This window comes from Canis lupus, chromosome 3, assembly GCF_003254725.2.
Source record: "Canis lupus dingo isolate Sandy chromosome 3, ASM325472v2, whole genome shotgun sequence".
Taxonomy (NCBI): Eukaryota; Metazoa; Chordata; class Mammalia; order Carnivora; family Canidae; genus Canis; species Canis lupus.
Window position 1 is genome coordinate 68,544,786 of NC_064245.1, and position 22,827 is coordinate 68,567,612.

The window sequence follows — 22,827 nt, forward strand, 5'->3', positions numbered from 1 at the left end:
CCATACCTGGACTACAAGCCTGCTCCTCAGTCACATGACCATTCCAAGAGTACAAATGCATGCATGGATCTCAAGCCCACTTGGAGCACAAGCCCACACCTAGACCATGAGCCCTTGGACATGGAGAGGGATTAGATAGATCTCTTGCCCCTGAATTGATGGCACGTGGAAAGGTGGGAGAGATAGCTTGATGAAAGTCAGGTGCTGATGTCAGACGATAGTGGAAAGGATTCTGGAAAGAAGTACCAAAACATAAATAAATAAATAAATAAATAAATAAATAAATAAATAAATAAATAAATCACCAGAAAACAAAAACAAACCAGAGAGAGAGAGAGAGAGAAACATGAATAGATACAATTGATGCCCTTTGTAGGAAGTACATTATCTTTTTTTTTTTTTTTTTTTTTTATTTATGATAGTCACAGAGAGAGAGAGAGAGAGGCAGAGACATAGACAGAGGGAGAAGCAGGCTCTATGCACCGGGAGCCCGACGTGGGATTCGATCCCGGATCTCCAGGATCGCGCCCTGGGCCAAAGGCAGGCGCCAAACCGCTGCGCCACCCAGGGATCCCAGGAAGTACATTATCTAAACCTGCATTGAGCCTTTTCTAAATCTTTGCTATTGAAAGAGCAGTCTGGGAAACAGCAGCTGCCAGGTCATCTGGGAGTTTGTTATAAACGCAGAATCTCACGCCTCACCACTGGATCAGAATCTGCATTTTAACAAGATCCCTCTGAGAGCTGTGTGCACATTCAAGTTCGAGGAGCACTAATCTGAACTTTGTCAATCATTATTTTATCGATAAGCAAGTATTCCTCAGGAGGAAGGGAAAAAAGCAGTTTGGAAATCAGGAGACCTTGACAGTAGAATCCAGGCTCTGTTACTAAGCTCGGGAACTCTGGGCTGGTTACTTTTGCTTTTACATCCTTTGTTTTTGTTTTTTTCATCAGGAACATGAAGGACTTGGGCTAGCAAAGCGCCAACCTTTTGCCAGTTTCTGACCTTTCAAAATTTTAGACTTGCTAAGTTTCAAAAGGGCAGGTAATTTGGAGGTTATAAAAACCGTAATAAAGGGCTTTCCGCAGCTGTCAAAGAGGAAAGAAATTTCAGAGGTGATCTTTGGAACACAGAAATGCAGATTTTCCAGTTTCAAAACCAAGCAGGATCTACACTAGTGAGTTTAAACTACGGGTCCAAAGAACCACAGAATTCCAAGGAGGCCATATGAAAGATTGAGAATCCTCAGTTAGACCCTGCTGATCAAGGAGAAGGTCTACAGAAACACAGAGAAGAGGGAGCAGGTAGCATCTACTATAAGAATCCAGACATCCATCCTGGAGGAGACAAGGCACCAATTATGCCCTAAAATCAATGTAGGACTGGGTTCTGGGAAGCCTAGAGAAAGCTTTGAAAAGTTCAAGCCTACCTCTCCTCACTGCATTAATTGCTTTTCAGAATATAAAAGAAATTAAATAACAACAGCGCCAATTAAATAATAGCAGCTTCCACTTCCTGTGGCAATTAGTGAGATAGATCGCATGTAATTAATCCAAAGTCCCCAGAAGCTACTTCCACCCTTTGGAAATCAGCTCTCAGCTGTTCGCTTTTCAATGGAACACTGAGGATTTCTAGGTGCCTTTTATGTTCAGTGTGTTATTAATATCCTCAATCCCTCTATGTAAACATTAATTGCTTGCCTGGCAGCTCATACTTGAATCTGAATACTTGGTCTATTGAAACCAAATCCATCATCACGCTTTGCTGGTAACTGACCTCACCGGTGGGGCTTTCATGGGATCCTCCGTGAAGGTGATACACACTCCCCATCTCATCCGGAATATTGGTCAAAACCACATTGCCCTCCAGAAGAAAAATACATTTTATTATTTTTATTATTTTTATTTTTTAATTTTTTTGAAAAATACATTTTTTAAACAGAAAGTAGACAAAAAAGCAGGGCTCTATCCTACTTGTGGGTGCTGCTTGTTTGTGAACAAGCATCCCGGGGAGCAAATTAAAGAGCTAATGACTTTGGTAAAACTCGCTTGAAATGGCAATATGGAAGTGGAAAACCACTAATAGCTTTGCCCTGCTTTTATTAGAGGAGCTGAGGACAAGACCAAGGAGGGAGTCAGTCGGAGTGCTCCTTTCCTGGCTAGGTAGAGAGCACTGAGCTCTACGAAGAAAAGTGACCCTTTAGGGGTTCAGGGAAATCTTCCCTGGATGAGCTAACTTTGTACTCCAACTTTGCCCCTTGCTGCAACACCCTGCTCTTCTGAGTGTCTGTTGTCTTCTCCAGTTCACTCTGGCATCCTTCAAGGGACCAAAGGGGTGGAACACACCAATCAAAGAAATTCAAATCTAGGTAATATATGCATATTTTTAATAAAAGAACTATGTACAAAGGTGTTGGCAGGGTTCAGGAAGGACACAGTCAGAAACGGCAGTATCCTGGAACTGGCAGGAATGGGAATGAACAATCACCCCATGAGACTGGAAAGTGCAAGAGGATGAGGAAAGGGCCTAGGGTAGTTGGAAAGAGGAGCTCAGGAGAGGACCCCCAGCCAGGAGCTGTGGCCTTGGAAGAGAGATGAAGGCAATGCTTGTAAGCTATTGCAGGCAAGGCTCTCGGGCAATGAGCACCCTGCTTCACACTCCCTCCCACTGTATGGAATTCAGTACTTTCTATTAGATAAAACCAACTGGAAGACAAACAGCATGAACCCAGCAATGCCATGGTCAGCCCTCCAGGAGGCAGGACCCAAAGGAAAATAGGAGATAAGGTCTCTTGGGTGGCGCAGTCGGTTAAGCATCATGCACTCTTGGTTTTGGCCCAGATCTTGATTTCAGGGTTCTGAGATCATGACCCTAATCAGGCTCTTCATTCAGCACAGAGTCTGCTTGAGATTCTTTCTCCCTCTGCTGTTCCCACTCATTCTAAATAAATAAATAAATAAATAAATAAATAAATAAATAAATAAATATGTTTAGAAAGAAAAAAGAAGAAACTAGGAGACTGTCATTATTGAGAAGGTCAAATGGAAGATATTCAACACAGTGGGCTAATAGGTATTCAAACCTACCAAATCCCAAACTGAACTCTAGAGTTCCCTACTTTCCCCAAACTTTCACCTCTCCATCTTCCCTGTCATAAGAAGGGCACCACCTGCCACCCAGCAAGCCCAAGCCTCAAACCCAGCTCCTGGGTTGAACCTCAGCCCTGACTAGCATTCTCCCTCAGGGACGTATAGTTTGATTTGCAAAACATACTTATATCATCCCCATCTCCACTCTTTCCACTCTGGACCAGCCACCATCTCTCTTGTGAATTATTGCAGTTGTCTCCTGGTTGGTTTCCCTGCTTTTGCATCTTCTCTAAAATCTATTAGTGAATAGATGGAATTCTGGACTTCTGGAATGAAGTCCAAACTCTTTGTGTGTCTTTGTAGAGGTCTCGGTTCTGGCCTGGTCCCTATGCATCTTTCCACCATTATTTCTGACCACTTGTCACCTCAGCCACTCAGTCCTGGCTATACTGGCCTTGCCCTGCCTTCCATGAAGGTTCAGTTTATTTCTGCATCAGGATCTTCTCATCAGTTATTCCTTTGCTTGCAAAGTCCTTTCTGGAAACACACTCTCTGCTCCTCTTGGTCTTTGAATATCAGTTAAAGGTCACCCTCTCAGACATACTTTCAGGCCCACTAGCTAAAGTCATCCCTGAGTCACTGTGCCATGTCACACCGTTCCAGTTTCTTGTATATTCACTCATTCCTTTGTTTACTTATTTGTTGTTGTTGTTGTTTAATTGGTTCTCAGGATAATACAAGGCCTTGGAGGTCAATGGCCCTTTCTCTCTTGCTGGTCTAGGAGAATTAGAAGGACTCGGACAGGTATTTCTGGTTGAATCTTTGAGAACAGTGAACATCAAACTTTTTTTCAAAAATATCCAGAATACAAGTGAAGGAGAGAAAAAAGAAGTCTTTTGACTTTTGGATACAGATGATCTGAATATAAATCTGAGCTCTAGCACTTAGAGCTCTGAGAAACTGTGGGGTAATTACTATGTTTTTGTGACTCAGCCTTTTCAACTATTAAATGGGGATCAGCAAACATAAACCTCAAAACTAAGAGCTGAAATATTACATATTTCTTAGGGCTTTGAGAGGATTAAATTGGAAAATGCATATAAAGTACCCAGCAAATTGCATGACAAGGAGGTTAGACTCTATCAATATTAGCTCTACTTTTATTTGAAACAAAAATTGTTGGTGTTGTTAGGGTAGAGAGACAAAAAAAAATTACAAAGAGAAACTGTATATTTCAATTTACTTGACAAGTAAATATTATTCAGGATATGCCTGTTTACTTACCATTACAGAACACATACAAAACAGATGTTCACTTGTTGCAAATGAAAGAATGAATGAACAGGTGAGTAATATAATACTGTGATAATGTAATAGAATGGAAAGAAAGTTTGTAATCCAACCAAAGTAATGTGTTCAGTCAAAAAAAAAGTTTATTGATCACTAACTATGTGCCAATCATTGTTCTAGGTAATGATGGGATAGCAGTGAACAAAACAAATGCCTTCATGAAGCTCATATTAAGAAAAATAATTGAGAAGAAGAAGATAGGGTGTGTTGGAGGGTTTTAATATGTATGTATGTATGTATTTATTTATTTATTTGGTTTGTTTATTTGAAAGATTTATTTATCTACTTGAAAGACAGAGAGCATATGAGCAGAGGGGCGGAGAAACAGACTCCCTACTGAGCATGGAGCCTGATGCCTGGCATGATCCCAGGACCCTGAGATCATGACCTGAGCTGAAGTCAAGGGTTGGACACTCAACAGACTGAGCCACCCCTGTGCACCTGGAAGGATGTAATTTTAAATAGGGTTGGCATGGAAGGCATCATTAAGAGGAGATTTTAGAAAGTGAGGGAGCCAGCTGGGGAAGTATATGGGGAGCAGTGTTCCTGAAGAGATGAAGAATATATGCAAAGACCTGAGATCAGAGTGTGCAGATAAAAGCCTGCTTAGGTGGGGTCAGGGTGGCAGGTAAGATTGTGGTAGGGAATGAGCGCAGAGAGGTAAATGCGGGCAGAGTGGGTAAAACCTCCACAGGGCCATAAGACTTCTGGCTTCTACTGTGGGCAAGGAGTAAACCCATGGGGTGGGTGACTAGTGGAATGCTGGAATTGAACACCTTTAGCAGGACCACTCCAATTGTTCTGATGAAAATCAACCAAGGGGGTGACAGAGTGTGAACAGAAACATAAGTTAGGAAGATTTGGACCAGGATGGGAGAAAGGGTAGTAGGAAAAAGTGGTCACATTCATAATTTGCTGGCAGATAGGCTGTGATTACAAGAGGTAAGTCTAAGAAGACATAGGGGTGAAGATGCACATTTAGTTTAGCGTCCATCTTCATGATCTCTCATTTGGTGATGAGCCAACATTCACTTTTCCTCTCAAAGATTTTATCTTTGGACTTGGTTGCTATAAAATTTTGTGAAACTTATCCTTCAATAGAGAGTCAGAATGAATATAGCATGACCCCAAGTAATCTTGGTCTAGCATGCCTGGACTGGATAGCAGTATTTCTCAAAGTTTATTTCTTGTAAAATTCTTCTCCATGAAATGTTAATGAATGTTATGAAAAAAAAGTCAAATAAGTTTAGTAAGGACAAAACTAAATAATGACTTTGCTACCATAATGACTTTGCTACCAGATTGATCACAGCCTCTAACATATAACAATGCATTGTGCATCTTCAAGGTCACAGTATTATCACTATTATGGGCTAAGGTGTGTTTTCCTTCCCCTTCCCCCAAATCTATATGTTGAAATCCTAATCTCCAGTCCCTCAGAATGTAACTGTATTTGAAGACAGCCTCTTTAAAGAAGCGATTAAGTTAAAATGAGGTCATATGGATGAGTCCTAATCCAATCTGACTGGTGTCCTTATAAGAAGAGTAGATTAGGACACAGACAAACAGAGGGAAGACCATATGAGGACGCAGGGAGAAGATGGCCATCAATAAACCAAGGAGAGAAGTTGAAGAAGAAACCAACCCTGCTGATACCTTGATCTCTGACTTCTAACTTCCAAAACTGTGAGAACATAAACGTCTCTTGTTCAAACCACCCAGTCTGTGGTATTTGGTTAAGGCAGCCTTAGCAAACTAAAACTAAAACTAAAACTTCTCTGTTCCTGTTAGAGAATTTCCCTAAGGTTGTACGAGGCTCAATGCTTTGGCACTAGGACCACTCAGGAAGTATCCGGGGCAATAGGCAGGTGACTAATTGGAAAGAAAGTCCCTGAAAAATATCAGAAGTGACTCTCCAATAATTTAAGGTAAAAGAATCAAACAAACAAAAAAAATTCAAGAAGCAGAAAATGAGAGCATATTAATGGAGGAGGGGATAAAATTTCACATAAAATGTACACTATGTGTCTTATTTACTTACTTTGGGAACGATATGATGAGGATTTCAAACTAAGTTAAGGAGCATCCCAGCCAAGGGTGCACAATGAATTCTGATAACCAGAGAGGATGCTACACTGTAATCTGACTTGTGGCATTCGTTCACTATTTAGCCACTAAGATTAGGATGAAAGACTGATTGGAATTTGAAAGAAATAGAGAATTACAGAATCCATTTTCATTTTGAAATCTAGCACTTAATGTGCTTATGATACTCTCTGCCCTTTTAACTGCATTTTATTTTCTTTTGAGATAGGACTGCTAACAAAGTTCAGAAAAGGTGTGCATACATATATGTGTGTAGGGGGTGATGAGTAATATGCCACCAAAATCTATGTCCCATAAAAATATTGATGAGAGAAGTTGCAGAAGGAAGCCCCAATATGTGTGCTACTTGGAGAAAAATTATATATAAATGAATTTTCTCTTTAAGAACTCTTTAAGAGTTTTTCATAATTTACCAAGAGAAGGAATTAAACATTCTTCCTAAAGTGCTTTAAAAAAGTGGAATGGCCCTCAGAGATAATTAATTTCTTCCCTGTAGACTTGTCCTCAACACCTGATGAGGTGTTACAAAAAGAAATTTCATGTCTTATCCCAGCACTTGCAGATGGTATCATTAATGACCAGACTAATCACAGAATGAATCACAGGAAAGAAATGAATACAGAACTACTAGGGGGTTTCTAGGAAGAATCAGATGTTTAAAATTGCATGTATTAAGTTCTTTTCAAGCAAACTTGAAGTTAGTTGGAGAGACAGTAGCTGAAAGAACATAGCTCACTAGTTAGAGAATTTTAATATAATGTTAATCTGGGTGACCCTTACCTCTGAGCATACATTAGGTAGGTATATGTAGATATGGATGTTAGGAAATCTTGACCAGATATCTCATACATTAGATGCTTATGATATAAGTCTTACTGCCTTTTCTCATACCTAATGAAGAAACCTCATGAGTGTTAAACTCCCCTCTTCTCACCCATCTGTAGGACTTATCTTTGATATATTCTAGGAAATTCTATATATAGTTCTCTATATTATTCGTTTTGGCCTTAGGATAATAAATGAAGTAACTTTGGAACTTTCAGGAAGCTTCAGAAATAAACTCTCGTTTATAAAAGAAGGATATTAAGACTTTTCCTGAAGTGTTCTTATAAATTTGGAGGAAATGTATAAAAAATCATAATACACCATCATCAAGAATTATTATAATCTGGGGATCTCTGGGTGGCTCAGTGGTTTAGCACCTGCCTTCTGCCCAGGGCATAATCCTGGAGTTCCAGGATCAAGTCCCACTTGCACATACATGAGTAAGGATCTAGCAACTGGGACAAAAGGCTGACTCTCTTTAGGAGGAGACTGAAAAGGTGCGAAAGTGTAACCTTCCCTTGGCCACCATGATTGGTCCTTGGAGTATATTTTCATGATAACTCTGGAGAGTAGGAGAATGAAGAAGAATATAATAATTGATATTCATTTATTTATTTTGAAAAAGCAGCTTTTATGATGTGAAGCAGAAGGTTCTTGCACTTACTCTACAGTTTAATATGACTTATGTTTCTTTCATGTGAGAAACATGGACACTTCATACTACAGTGCGTAGGATTTCCCAAGACATTAATGTGCCCTTGGATCTCACCACAGGGTAAGTGCAAGAACTTTCTGCTTTAAGATAAAAATAAACAAAGTGCCTTGCTCTTATGCTAAGTCCCTGGCTAGAACCAGCAGTAACAAACAGAATTATTAAAATTGGCCCTAGTCCACTTTTGTCCTATGTTCCTCAGCAGAAGGAAACTGGGAGATAGAAGAGGCATATTCCCTTTGTGGAGTCTGCTAAAAACAATTAACCTGTGTGTGTGTGTGGGGGGGGGGTTGGGGTGGGGTTAGGGTTGCAGCTGACAGCACAAATCATGCATTGTACAACTTCTGGGAGCACCATTCACCATTGTCATCATTGTTGATGTGTACAGTTATAATGCATGTTTTAAGTAGATTGAAATAAAATGACTTGAGAAACCAATTCTTTTGTCTAATTGGCACAAAGTTGCCATATTGACTACTTTGAAGCCTGAGTGAGGAGAAAAATCTTCCCAAAGTCAGCTAAAGGGACACAAATTAGAAAGAAGTGGCCAAGCACCTTTAGGGATGAGTTCCCATAAAGTACAAGGGCAAGCCCAGAGAAGGTGCTACTTGTTCTGGTGTCTCTGAGTAGAAAGATGTACATATTTGCAAAATCAGGATATGTAGCCGATAAAGTAAGTCAAATATTTTGTGATTAGAAATTTGATGGAGAGGGAGAAACGGTTCCAGACTGTCAAGTCAGATGAGTGAGTACAAAATGGAGCATATGTTGTTGGTACCAGGGAGTTGGAAGCAAAACAGAATGTGGGGTGGGGAGGGTTAATTAATACCTTATGTGGAAAATGGCAAGTTTGTGTAGAACCTGCCCTTTTATAAGACCTGAGATATGTCTTTCCACTTAAAGGAGAAAGAGCAAGTCTATGTATGTACTAAGGGGTGGTGAGGAGTATGGAATCCTCAAAGGATTTTGTGTAGGAACCCAAAGACGAATGTCATAGCTGTTGGATAAAATGTTAATTCTATCCCAGTGATAGGTAACTAAGAGTTACATTAAGTTTTCACTTTCAGATCTTCATAGCAGACATCACATACCTCTGTCATTTGTCACCGTCTTGGCCCTTGTCTTAATGTGGAGTTCCCTTCCATGATCAGTTTCTCCCTTCTGACTTTCTCATGCTTGTGGAAGACTCAAAGCAAGACTTCAAGTTAAACAGGGTGTAAATTCAATACTGGAATCACATTCTAGAAGCTGTAGTAAATGAGGATAGAGGATCATACACCCTAAGTTCCAGGAAAACACGACAGGAGGCAGCATCAGCTGAGCAATTCCAACACAATGAAGGATGGATTAGTGGTAGCTGGCATGAAAGAGTAGGGAAAACGGAACTTTAACACAATGTAACTGAGGTAAGGGGAGAAGAAAGGAGAGACCTAAGAAGAAACAAGCTGAAGTGGGACAATTTTCACAAATTGGAGTCACTAGGCATCTTTCACAATGGGATTTTTGGTGGAAGACCTCAGAGCACTGCTTACAAGACTATATAAGGAACAGTTAGCTTCCCATGTTTGCCCTGCTCCCAAGTACAGCCAGGCAACTGTCAGGAGAAGAGAGATTTTCACTCTGGAGATGGTAATGTCTGGAACAGCCTAAGGTAGAAGGGAGGTACCTTATGGAAACAAGGGTATTATGGGAAAGTCAGCAAGGGAGAAGCAGGATGCTCAACCCGGCCCTTCCTCATCTGAGAAAACAATGACAGGCAGTCTTCTACACCCTGGCAGGAGCTGAGAGGATGCTTGGTTGAAGAAACAGACCAACAGAAGACCTATAGAAGCTGTCAGCTGGAGGTCCAGTAATGAAATGGCTGTGGTTGGCCTGATCCACTGGCAATAGAGCCTTCCTGGAAACAATAGGCACAGACACACAGAGCTTTCCATCAGCTTTCTAGTCTCAACCTTAAACATGACCAGGCACCAGCAGACATTTGAGGGCAGCCTCTAACATAAAGGGATGATATCGTTTTTTGAAAACACAATTTTCAAAAGAGGAATTTTATCAAAGTAGAAACATGCAAGAAGCAGAAGAACATCTGTAATTTAGATTCTTAGATATATAAAATAAGATGTTGCATATGGAACAAGATCAGGAAACTAAAAATATGAACATGCAGAGAACAAAATTCTACAGGAAATTGAATATTATGGCAGTAGTAGTAGTAGTAGTAATAATAATAATAATAATAATACAATGAAATGGTTAGAAAATAAGGTTAAAGAAATTTTCCCAAAATCAGAACAAAGAGATAATTAGATGGCAAACTTTAAAGACAGTATTAGAAATTTAGGGAATCATAGGAGGTTCAAAAGTTGATCAATTTCTGGAGAGAGGAACCAGACAAAAAAGAAAGGAGATGTTCTTTAACAGAAAATGCTTAATTCATTAAAATTAAAGGGTGTGTGTGTGTTTAATTTTATTTATTTATTCATGAGGGACACAGAGCGAGAGAGAGGCAGAGACACAGGCAGAGGGAGAAGCAGGCTCCATGCAGGGAGCCCGATGTGGGACCCGATCCCGGGACTCCAGGATCACTCCCTGGGCTGAAGGCGACGCTAAACCGCTGAGCCACCCGGGCTTCCCTAAAGGGTGTGTGTTTTAATAGTAAAATGAGCTTACTATCGTTAAAATAAATTTTTAGGCCCAAGATGGAACTTCTCCTGCACAAGATACCATGTCAGCAAACCGAAATTCAGATAATTTTCATGTCCCTGTAAATTCTCTGCATGGCCAGAAAGAAGGACATCTGGTCAGCCAATCTCCAGACCCCAAGCCAATACTGGGTTTTTCACCCCAGACAAAGCTGACCATGTGATCCCAGCCAGATGTTTTCTATTTTTTTTCTCTTCCTTGTTCTTTACTCTTTATCTAATAAAAGGTTCCTGCCTTCTGCCCCATTTTGCAATTCTCCAAATCAAGACTGTCCACTTCATGAAGTGTTCAATGAAATTTGTATCACCTTAAATTGTCTTTTTCAATTATTTTTTAACATCACTATCCAAAACAATGGGGGAAAATCCACAATAAAGCACTCCCTTGTGAAATTTCAGGAAATGGGGATTTACAAAATACCTTAAAAGATGTCAGAAAGAAAAAAAAAAAAAAAAAGATGTCAGAAAGAATATAGGGGATAAACAAGGAGGCTTGGCAATCAGAACAGGGTTAGACCTCTCCAAGCAATATTAGAAGCAAAAGTCTACTACCTTCAAAGTTCTACAAGAAATCAAATTCTATCCCCAGTTGATCTATCATTTAAGTGTGATGGTAGAATAAAGATATATTCAAGTTTTCAAGGGCTCAATTAGCCTCTCATGGGTTTTTGTCTTATGAATACATCAGAGAGAGTAAACCAAAAAGAAGTCAAGAGTTCCAAGAAATAAGATAGCCACACATATTAGAGGGGAAGAGAATTATCAGAGCAGTGAGAAGGAACCCAAGAAAACGACTGTGTAGCATGAAAGTCTTAAGTGACAAGTTAGAGAGCTTCTGGGCTGCTGAACACCTCAATTCCTGGAGGGTAACACCCCCAGAGAGGGTATGGAAGCTTTGTGCCCCTTTCTACAAACCTTGCTGTGTGCATCTCTTCCATCTGGTGATTCCCAAATTGTATCCCTTTAGGATAAACCTGTAATCAAGAAGTAAACTGTTTCCCTGAGTTCTGTGAGCTACTCTCAGAAAGTGCTTACATTGAAGAGAGGTCATGAAAACCTCTGGTTTATAGTCAAATCAGGTCAGAAGCACAGGAGACCAACTGGACTTAGAATTGTTCTCTGAAGTTGGGAAAGGGGAAATTGTGTGGGATTGAGCCTGTGGGATCCCATGACCTGATGCTAAAAACCAAGTGGATAGCCTCAGGATGGAGTGAAATTGTAGGATCCCTAGATGGTATGCAGAGAGCTGGAGAATTGCTTGGTATGGAACACCCACACCTTTGGAGCCAGAAGAAAAGTCCTGTGAACAGTAGAGCAGAAATACAGAGTTCTCTCTTTTCACATCATGTTGGGTGTTTAATTCATAGTTCAAACTTAAACACTAGAAACACAAGAAAATAAAGAAAAAAAGTTTTTTTTTTTAAATCCTGGAAAAGTTAGCTGTACTTTTTTTTTTTTTTTTTTTTTTTTTTTTAGTTAGCTGTACTTTAATGCAAAAGGAAATGCAACCAGAGTAACACATAGAACAATGATGGATAAAATTTGCATATGCAAAATAGTATATGCAGTAAATGCTGGTTAGTGGCTTATCCAAAAGAGTTGCTAGAACTATATTGGGTGGATGATGGTGCTAGAGGTAGTGGAGGTTTATGTTTGGAGTTGAGATGTTTTAACATTCCATCTCTCATGGTAGAAAACCAATAGATAATATCAAAGGCCAAATATGAAATCAGAGATAGTTTGTTATGCAAAATATATGTCTCTTACAGAAATTGGTTTATACATATTTGCTGTGCGTAGATATGGAGATTTTGTTGGTTCATGGGTGATTTCTTTTGGAATATAGTTTGAAGCTATCAAAGCAAGCATTCTCAAAATTTAAGAGGAGAATATTAGCATCATATGAGAACTTTAAAGAAAAATCAAGCTGGAAGTCTTATAGAAATAACTTCCTTTGGAGCAAATAGTGACATTTTAGTGGCTTTAAGAATCATTGGGGGCACTGAGGAGGTATTGATGAAGAGGCTGCAGACATCCCTCTGTATGAGGAAAAGAAAAGATTGAGTATGAAATCTACAGCTTGGGAAAGATTTTTAATTTTGATCAAACTGGTCTCTTTTAGAAGCAGATGCCCTTGAGCATTGACATTTTGGAGGACAGTGTATGAGCCCCAGGGTATGAGGCTGCAGAGGATCTGGGCATTCCATGCTGGGTGCAAATGTCACTAGAGATTTAGCTCTGTGACTCTTTTTATTAAGCTTGTTATTGTTTTAGTTGATGCTGCACATTTCAACATCCATAGCTTTTGAGTGGTCTGCCCTTAATCCTAGTTTTCTCATAAATCTGCTATTTTTAGGCTTTTGGGTAATACATTTGACATTATAGCAGAAATGGCTGTGCTTAGAAATATGGAGATAAATGCCAGAAGAAACAGCTAAAGCAGATGAAATTATTGCCTTCAGAGAGCAGTGGTTTAGGGAAGGGAAGTTTGTGGACATGGGCATTCTCTTTTCTTTATAAGCCTACTCTGTAGAACATAAAAATAACTTTTAAGTACATTAATATTTTCTGATTAAAGATATAAGCAGTTATATGTCTAACCAGTATAATGGATGAGTCACATGTTAAATGAGTTATATGTCTAGCAATATAGCAGATTAGATAAACTTGTATCCTCTCATTACACACCACTCAGAAATGCTGAATACATCATAAGAAGGAGGCTTTGAACACACAGTTAAGTGCTTAAGAAAGTTAGAAAGTAAACCAGGAACTAAAAATAGATAAGAAATTAAAAACCAGGTGGCAGGTGTGAGCTTCCAGGGGAGTTGAGTTGAAGAGTTGACTGGGGTTTCAGTAAGGGGAGATGCTAAGATTGAGAGCTACACATAACACCAAGACACTCAACTGACAACTGACTCCCTTCACAAATAAATTCTATCTATTTATTATCTATCTATCTATCTATCTTCATATATATATGATATATATATGATATATATATCTCCCATGTTTTGTTATCATAGCTTTTATGCAAGTTTGAAGGTTATGTTCATACTACCCCCTAAGCTAATAAATTAAACTAAAATGAACTAGTGCCATCCCGAGGTGCTTGGTGAAAGCCAACACAAAGCTTATTCTTAACTAAGCCACTCAAGAGATTTGCACTTAAAATTCAACTGAACATGAGCTCACAGACCAAAATTACAAAATCCACAAAGGAAACAATTCAATATTTAGTCATTCCGCATATATTTATCAAGACTAGTAGTATGTCAGGCATTAGTCTGGGCACTGAGAAAACAGCAAAGATGAAAAACAAATATTTCCAAAGGAATGTTACATAGAAGTGAAGGAGACAATCTGAAAAGCCACGAAAAGCCCCAGCAGAATTAGATTTTCCTGAACTTCCGACAGTTGAAAAGTGGAATAAGGCTACATGGTGGGATGCTTGGATGGTTCAGTGGTTGAGTGTCTGCCTTTGGTTCAGGGCCTGATCCCAGGATCTGGGATCAAGTCCTGCATTGGGCTCCTCGTGAGGAGCCTGCTTTTTCCTCTTCCTGTGTCTCTGCCTCTCTCTCTCTCTGTGAATAAATAAATCTTAAAAAAAAAAAAGGCTACATGGTACATACATGACAACAATGACAAACACTAAAAGAACACAAGGGTGGATAGCATAAAATAACTAAATATAAACCAAAATGAAAAAATACAGTCACTGAAATAGGAAGACTCAACCCATGGCTTAAACAACTGATTTGACAGGGCTAAAGAATTAATGATGAATATGGAAAAAAAAATTACACAGAATGCAAGAAAGACAAAAAGGTGGGGGAGATGTGAAAGATTGAAATTAGGAGATCATGAAAAGGTCCAATTACTATAGGATGGAATGAAACAGAGGCATCATTCAAGAAATAACAGAGTGTTAATAATTTTTCAGAATTGTTGAGGCTTCGTGTTACAAACAAACTCTGACATTCTCTCTCCGACTTGATAGATCTGTAGCATTCTGTGCATTCTAATTACCATTGCAACTCACATTCTATTATGATCGTCTGTTTATAATCACTTTTCTCTCTTCTTTCTCAGCCTCCCTCCCTTCCTTTCATCTTTCTTTCTTACCACCATTCCTTGAGTACCTGCTACTATGGACAATGCAGTGCTGAGCTTGGAAGAATTGTATGTTCCAGAGGGGAAGAACAGGCATGTTATTTAAGTAGGTTCTGGAGGGGAAACTGAGGAAAGAGTCAATTCTTGGAGGTATGCAGATCTAAGTTCAAATCCTGATGCTGGCTGGGACTCTGTGGTTTGTTCCCTATGGACTTCTACTGCCTTATCATAAAATTAGGAAAATAAAGTCTATCATCATCAGTCAAGGTTCAGGCAAAAGACAGAAACTAGTGCATTTAACAGAGAGTGTGGTACAAAGAATTATTAACTAGGCATTGAGCCAGTGAGACACAGAAAGAAAAAGAGTAACCTTCAAGGGTGGAGGAAGGAAGGGAGGTCAGTTAGTTCATATGGAAGCTTGTGGTAGGACACTTGCAGAAATGGAAGTCCCTCGGTCCCTCAGGAAGGGGCATTGTCTGTGCCGGCATGTTTGGAGCTCAGGGGAAGGCCTGAAAATCTAAGACATGAGCCTGTTTCCACGTGTGTAAGGGGAGGAACATGGAGAGGATGCAATGAAGCTGCTTTTACTGGAGTTTGGAAAGCTGAAAACCAGGAAATTGGACCCAACCACTAGCCAGAACAAACCACAACTGCCAAAGTGAAGACCTGTTGCTGGGTGATGCAGACCAGAACAGGAAACTCCATAAAGCAGCAAATATCTCCTTTCCTCTTCCCATCTGCCTTAGCATCTCCTCCTGGCAGAGCCCAATAGGCTGTAGCTGGTGAAATGGAAATATGGCCAGTGCCATTGGCTCTATAAAGTCCCAGGACAGAAGAATTGGTTTGAGGTTGAAAGCCAATAGGTTGATCATTGGCCCACTCTAGCCCTTGACTAACTTGGCATCCACACACATGCATGTATGTGTATTTATACTTTATATGGCCACAGAAACAACCTTATGATGCTATTAAAAAGACATTTTTTTTTGTACAAATAAAGGCATTGCCTCCTTCTCTCTAGAATGAGGAGACAGAAAGTCATAACAATTGTATCCATGTCTAGGGGACAGTCACAGCCCTCTCTTTCTGGAGTATGATCATTAATTCACAAATTTGGTCACAATCTCATCTGAATATTTTGCTACCTGAAGAGTCAATTGTGTTGGTCTCCAACAAGGTTAGTTAAAGGAATAAAATAATAAACCTGATCTATAATAAAATGTGTATAAAATGATAAAATATAAGAGGAGAGAAAAGAAAAAAATTAAGTTTCATGTGTACGTGTGTATATATGCATGTATGTTTACACTTACGCTTGTATTCACACTTATGTACACACATACACACCCTTGTTTCTATAACTGGGCACAAAATCATGGTTAATAATTTTAACATTTTTATTCTATCATCCTTTCTGAATTTTTCTTGACCTCATCCAGGGTGTTAGCTGGTCAATAGTTTTATCCTGCAGAGTGATCCACACCTTTATTCCCGAAGGCTCTGAATCCCCACTGGCCTCATTTGGGTTGCTGTGGTTTCCTGGTAACTTTGACTGGACATGGAAATAGGAAGAGGAGCCCTTGGTAAAGCCTCCAAGGTTCCAGATGCAGATCTCTTTACCCCTACTTCTTGCTAACTGGGATCAGTCATCTGTGCCAGTGGGCTAATCCTTAGCTTTTTCTCACTTCCTTCATTAGGCTATGGGTAAGGATGAGTGGAGATAATATAGACATACCAAATGTCAGGTAGGTAGTGGGTTCTTAGAAAATGTAAGCCCCTTCCTTTGAGTGTTCCTTCAGACTCTACTCATTTATTTTATTGAAGATTACTATTGGAGCCTTTCTGAAAAGGTGCCAATAAATAACCCATTTCCTTGCCAGAGTTCTGAACAGTTCAAGAAATGTTTTGTTTTGTTTCTAATGGAGCCCTAATTATCACTGTTATTAATGACTGAAGCCCAACTAAGGGATGTTGCTCTAAGGATGAGTCAATCTTACTTCTGACTGAGCTCCAGGATACAGTGGCATATTTGCCCATCTAGTCCCTGCAGCTCAGGGAAGCAGCTGGGCCAGATAAGACTTGCAACAGGAGGGGCAGAAGGGATCATGTGCTCCTGTGGGCAGCCAGCTCCTAAGAGGGAAGCAGAGGTCAGAGCCAGACAGGGCCAGTGGATTCTTCCTAAACTCACCAATTAGAATACTTCAGTCCACCACCTCCATGGAGACTATGGAGAGGGGAGGCTACAGGCAGACATGGTATTTGCTTAGGGGAGAAAACACTTTACAGGGACACTGGGAAGGGTAGCTTTCCACCTCAACAATTATCAACAAATTTTTAGGATGAACCAGATCTGCTCACCCCTCCTGAAGTACAAGAGTGAATGCACTGTATCCAACTTGTCAGTAAGACATGCCTAGTCTGCCTTCCTGAGAGGGGAGCCATAAGGAACCCCGCAGAAGGGTGAATATGCCAAGTCTGGAGCACTCCAGAGTCTGAAAGGGAATTGTAGTGCCTTTCAGTACTGTTTTATCCAAGGTCAGATGAACTGCCTGTTCAATACTGTTTTCTGAAAACTTCATACATTATGCACACAGCATTCTGTTGGGATAAAGTCCAATTCTGAGGAGGATTAAAATAAAACATAGATTCAATTATATTTTTAGTCATTTGATAGGGGAAAAAACATATATCATTTTATGTGTCAATACCCAGAAAGAGTTTGGATACTTCATATGTTAGGAACAAAACAAACACAAATTATTCTGATGTTCTTTCTTTAAATCCCCAAATCCCTGTGTTTCTGTCAGGTGTCACAGTACTTTTTATTCCAGCAATGAATACACAATGGCACACTCCTTAGAAATCCTAGACCAAAGACAGAGTTATCTCCCAAGCTATCTATTTCTACAAAACACCTCTCATTCTCAAATTTCCCCTCCCTTTCTCTCTTCTCAATGTGGTCCATCCTGTCTTCACAGGGTGTCCAGGTTGGAGAACCACCCTCTTTTCACACAGTCTGAGGGCCTGTTTTTAGTGACAATTGTGCCGTGTCCTCTGAAGGAGGCCATCTGTTCACCTTGGCGGATGTGAGTGTCTCATTACCTGTCAAGATTTCTAAATTGGCTCCTGTTACTGGATTAGAATTCACACCTTTTGATTCTTCAGCTTGGGTATCTTTGGTGCCAAAATCTCCCTTGGGGTTGGGGGGAGGGAGGTTTCACTGGCCCCTCAGGATGTTTGATCAAGACCCTGATCGCTTGGACATTGTTTGTCTTCTGTCTCTGTCAGCAGTCAACTCATTCCTCTCAACGCCTCTGTGGCTGTCAACCACAGAATTCTCACACTATTTCCCAATTAATCACTTTCCCAAATAGTGTAGAGGATAAAATAATGAAAGAAACAGGGTGAGTCAAATTACCAAAAACTCTGCTAAATAGGCTCATTATTTGCAACCCAAATTAACTTTGCCACAGACCACTAATGCCAGGTTAGTTAGCAACATAGAGATTCACTGGTTGGCCTCCCCTCAGTTATCCTTATTGAGAAGAAATAGAAGAGAAGCAGAATAAACAAGAAATAGAAGATAATCGCAAACGATTCATGCCCTTATTTATCTCATAAATCCAACCACGGCCTTTCTTACCCAAACTGGGAAAACTGTGTTATGAAGCAACTAAATCACGTTTTATATTTCTAGAGTCAACCAATCAGTTTGCTAATGAATACCATTAACTGGGGAAGATCAGGGTGAGGGGACCAGCATTCATTGGAAACTTATTACATAGCAGTCATTTTTAGGTGTCTTGTTTTGGTTTTCTTTTTTAATCTCTATAGCTGCCTAGTGGGGTGGAGGTTAGCAGCTCCACTTTATAAGTGAGGAGAGCTAGAGAAGCTAACATGTTCAAAATTTCACTGCCTGGAAATTTACTGAGATAGCGGATTTCAGGTACTCTCAGGACACACACACAACTGGTAACTATTTGAAGAGATGGCTGTGTTAACTACCTTGACTAGTAATCATTTTACTGTGATGTCAAAACATCATGTTGTACATCTTAAATATATACAATTTTGATTTAACAAGTAATAAATTTATTTTTAAAAAGGAAATCAAGCCTAGGTTAGCCTAAAGTACACAGTCATTCCATTCCAAAACACACACACACACACACACACACACACACACACACACTCACATACACACAGAGTCATTGTGGTCTAATTCATTCAACACATATTAAGCTCCTATTATGCCAAGCACTCTATAGCCCTGAGGATATAGTCTTTAACAAATCCCTGCTTTCATGAAGCTTCCATTCTAGGGGAGAAGGCCAATATTGAATCAAAAATCATAGAAATATAATGAAAGGCTTCAAGTTTCTGGTCTGACATGTAGAGAACTTGGAAATCTTAACTCTTGTTCTCAAAATGGTAAAAAAGGCTAAACCAACTGAGAATAAGCAACTATTCTTAGATCCATCAGATGATCAAGCTAGCAGGGCAAACCGCCACCTTCAAACACTGAGGAGACAGGTGCAAATAGAGAATCCCAGCTTATCAGGAGCAGAAGCTGTTGCACAGCCTGGTAGGAACACGTGAAACTGTGACAGACAAGCTGTTGGAGACCAACACATGTGCCAGCTTGAGAGACAACATCCTGAGGGGGCCCTGTACTTCCATGAGTTTTCCCTCCAGGAGAAGGGACAGACTCAGCTCCAGTCCTCCTCCAGCCTTCTTGTCTCACCTATCCAGAAGAGGGATGCTGAGAATTGAAGATTGTAGCCCAAGGACACAGGCTAACTCCAGAACTGAGACCTAATCGTAGGACTACAGAACACTTTCCATTCCTCCACACCTACCACCACATCAACAGAGTTCCTGTATAATTACAGGGTATTACTATGACATATAATTAAAATCACATAAAAACTGTCTCTGAAATATATCCCAAATCTGACCACCCCTTCCTTTCCTTTCTTGCAGCTATGACTTTAGTGCAGATTCCTATCTCTTCTGTGAACTAGTGAAATATCTTCCTAACAGGTCTTCCTTGTCTATTCTCTGAATTAGCTCCATAGAAATCCCTCTGAATAGTGGACCTGGTCACTGCATGTGGTTTGTGCCATGTCTGGCAGGGTGGAGATGAGGAGACAGTGTAGCCAGATGGCTGAGCATAGGACTCAAATGCCATGGTTCAGATCTTGGCCCCCTCTCTCACCAGCCATGTGTTAGCCTGTTAGCCACAGGGAATGTTTCCTCACCTGTCTAGGGTGAGATTCCCCACCACTGTGATGGAGACATGAGAGCACTAATGCACCATTTCCACACCACCATTTTTGCTCATTTATTGATTGCCTTCTGCATGTCAGGCACTGTTTCAGGTACTGGAGATAAGATGATAGTGCTTTAAGACAACTAAACCATCTGGAATATGCTAGGACAATATAGAAGGAATGAATTTGTCATTCATAGAAGGATAAATAAGAAGACACAATCCACTACAGGAGGCGGGAGAGTGAGAACCTGGTGCAGCCACACGTTTCAGCAGAGCTTCTGCTGCATCTTTATACCAATCCCTATGAGGTAAGGTCCTTCAGAAGCCATCTGGTCTCCACAGCTCAGTGATGGTACAGGGTCAGAGTATCCTGGTTCAGGTCCAGGAGCTGCAAATTACACACTGTGGATGTGGGCAAGTCACGGAAACCTTCATGAACCTTGGTTTTTCATGTCTTCAATGCAGAAAATAATGGTATTAATCACATACAATGCTTATGATAATGAAATGAGTGTTGTATATAAAGAGCATAGTTCCTCATGTGTGTTGAGGGCTCAGCATATGGATTATCATGATTGGAGCTCAGAGTCTGCAGAAACTACTGGCTGGAACAGGAAACCCTTGGGAAGGTCCATCTGGAGGGTAGACAGTAGCCACTGCTGGTTGGAGACTCAGGTCCTTTTTCCTGTACCAATAACTTCCTATTGCACATGCCTGTGACTTCTTTACTCTGACTGAGAAAGGATAGACATTCTGGGGAGTTAGTGCCTCTGGAAGTAGCTCTCAGCCAGTGATGAATATTTATCCAAGAATTCTTGGATAAATACCCCAGCTCAGCCATCCAGCAGGGCAACACTAAGAAATGTTCCATGCTGTTGCTCAGAGACCCCTTTAGGATTGGGCCTAGCTGCACGTGGTCACCTGCTCATCAGTACACCTGGAATGGCTTCCTTCTTTCTCCATCTCATTTCCCAGCTCTTTCACCTGTGTTTCCTGGCCACCTCCCAAAGAAAGTATAAACTCAAATATTTGTCTCAGGATGATCTTCAGAGGGAACCTAACCTAAAACATATTCAGTGATGGCAAGATTCTAAAAATAATGGGAGAATTTGACTTCTTTGCCAATTTGAATTCCTTTTATTTATTTTTGTTGCCTGCTTGCTGAGGCTAGGACTTCTAGTACTATGTTGAATAGCAGTGGTGCGAGTGGACATCCCTGTCTTGTTCCTGATCTTAGGGGAAAAGCTCCCAGTGTTTCCCCATTGAGAATGATATTTGCTGTGGGCTTTTCATAGATGGCTTTTAAGATGTTGAGGAATGTTCCCTCTATCTCTACACTCTGAAGAGTTTTGATCAGGAATGGATGCTGTATTTTGTCAAATGCTTTCTCTGCATCTATTGAGAGGATCATATGGTTCTTGTTTTTACTCTTGAAATGTGTGGGAAATATCAGAAAGGGAGACAGAACGTAAAGACTGCTAACTCTGGGAAACGAACTAGGGGTGGTAGAAGGGGAGGAGGGCGGGGGGTGGGAGTGAATGGGTGATGGGCACTGGGGGTTATTCTGTATGTTAGTAAATTGAACACCAATAAAAAATAAATTTAAAAAAAAGTGACTGGGGAGATATATTATTTAGTTACCAGTTTGTGTTTTTTTCCCCTATTTTGGACTGAATATTTGTGTCCCCCTGAACTTCATATGTTTAAATTCCAACCTCTAATGCAATGGTATTAAGGGATGGGTCCTTTCGGAGGTGATTAGGTCACGAGGGTGGTGCTCTTCATGAATGGATTAGTGCCCTTACAAAGGAGAACCAGGGGGCACCTGGGTAGCTCAGTGATTGAGCGTCTGCCTTTGGTTCAGGTCATGATCCCAGGGTCCTAGGATTGAGTCCCACATTGCGCTCCCCTCAAGGAGCCTGCTTCTCCCTTTGCCTATGTCTGCTTCTTTCTCTGTCTCTCATGAACAAATAAATAAAATCTATAAAAAAAGAGACCCCAGAGAGTTCCTTCACTCCTTCCACCATGTAAAGATACAAGAAAATGAGCATCTAGGGGCACCTGGGTGGCTCAATGGTTGAGCGTCTGCCTTTGGCTCAGATCGTGATCCCAGGGTTCTGCAATTGAGTTCTGCACTGGACTCCCACAGGGAGCCCGCTTCTCCATCTGCCTATGTCTCTGCCTCTCTCTGTGTCTCTCATGAGTAAATAAATAAAATCTTAAAAAAAAAGAAAAGAAGAAAATGGGCATCTATTAACTAGAAAGTGGGTTCTCACCAGAAACTGAATCAGCTAGAGCCTTGATTTTGGACTTCTCAGCCTCCAGAACTCTGGGAAATAAATGTTTCATGTTTATGCCCCCTGATTTATGGTACTTTCATGAAAGTAGCATGAATGGATTAAGATATCTCTCTGTATTTGCCTTCTCTGGCATTCTGAATGGATAGCCAGGTCTTGCTCCTCTCTAGCTTAGGATATGTAGCAAGACATAGGCAGAAATTGATTGCAAACAACCCCTCATTTTGGCCATTATTCTCCAAGGGGCTAGCTAAGTTCTTGAGGAGAAAGAGGAAGAGAAGGAACCAAAGTTGACTGAGATTTCTCTCAAGGCCGAGAAGGAACAGTTGTAGGCAGATGGTAGATGTGTCAGACTAA